Raw genomic sequence first — 1,169 nt, 5'->3', positions numbered from 1 at the left:
GTATCTAAACCCTGTTTCTAGCGTTGTAAGTCCGCAGACATACTGCTGTGCCACTGAGAGGCAATAATACTTGGAGACGGCTTGAATTGGTAATGAAGAAAACTTTAATATAATTTTAACATAACAGCAAATGTTATGTTAAACTTATATTAAAGTTTTTCTTCATTACCAATTCAAGCCGTCTCAGTAGCATAGTTTATCGTTCATTGAACTTATACATTATCTTATTAAATAAAATTTATACATTATTGTCCATTTTATTTCTTGAATATCAAGTGTCAATAAATCAAGACAAAAGCCATTTTTAAGCTATGAAAGATATGGTTCTATCCTATTTAAATTTGGATGAGCTGCACAAAGTTTACAGACTCACACACTCTATATGATAATTTTCACCTATTTCTATCAAGCACTAACTTTTTTTTTCATCTAACATGTCAATGAACTAATTTAACTGAATCTAATTAATTAAATTTCTTACACTTGAAGGATCAATCATGCAACAAAGCTCTAAATGAGCATGAGCATTGGTTACCAGCATCTTCATCAGAAAACAGAAGCTCCCTCTACTTCCTGAGCATGAATATACAGAAATGACTCACTCTTTTCTATGTCCTGTATATAGAGATGAACATCTGTTCACTGTACGCCGTGATCGTTTCCTTTTCTATAAATAAAACACACACAGAGACGCTGTCATGTCGTTGTATTAATGTTATCGTTCACATACACAACAGGATTTGTACTATCGCCCGTGCCTGTCTGAGAGGTATGCTATCTAGAAAACATGTGGTTTAATTCTCGTGCTTGTTTTATAAAAGCGTTGGAGAACAGGCTACAAACCAGATAGGCCAAATTTCCCTAGGTAAGTCCCTGCTTTCCTCTCTTACGAAGCTGTTAAACATTCATATTAGTTTAAGTGGCGAAGAACGTGGGGTTTTGCTGTAAAATAATAGTGTTACTCATAATTACCCGCAGCTCATATAATGGCTCTCAGTTAGTTTTTGTTTTATAAATACAAACTTTTAGCTCATAGCTTTATCTCTTGACCGATTCGAGATCTAATTACAGCCGCGGCAATTGAGGATTCCCTCTTGTTTGTAATTAATAGCCCATTGCTTTGTCTAACTTACGCACATGTGCGCTACTATATTTCATGTACTCTGGTG

Source organism: Limulus polyphemus, unplaced genomic scaffold (assembly GCF_000517525.1).
Source record: "Limulus polyphemus unplaced genomic scaffold, Limulus_polyphemus-2.1.2 Scaffold7288, whole genome shotgun sequence".
In the NCBI taxonomy this organism is placed as follows: Eukaryota; Metazoa; Arthropoda; class Merostomata; order Xiphosura; family Limulidae; genus Limulus; species Limulus polyphemus.
The sequence above is the reverse complement of the archived record's forward strand: the minus strand, read 5'-3'. Positions refer to the sequence as shown.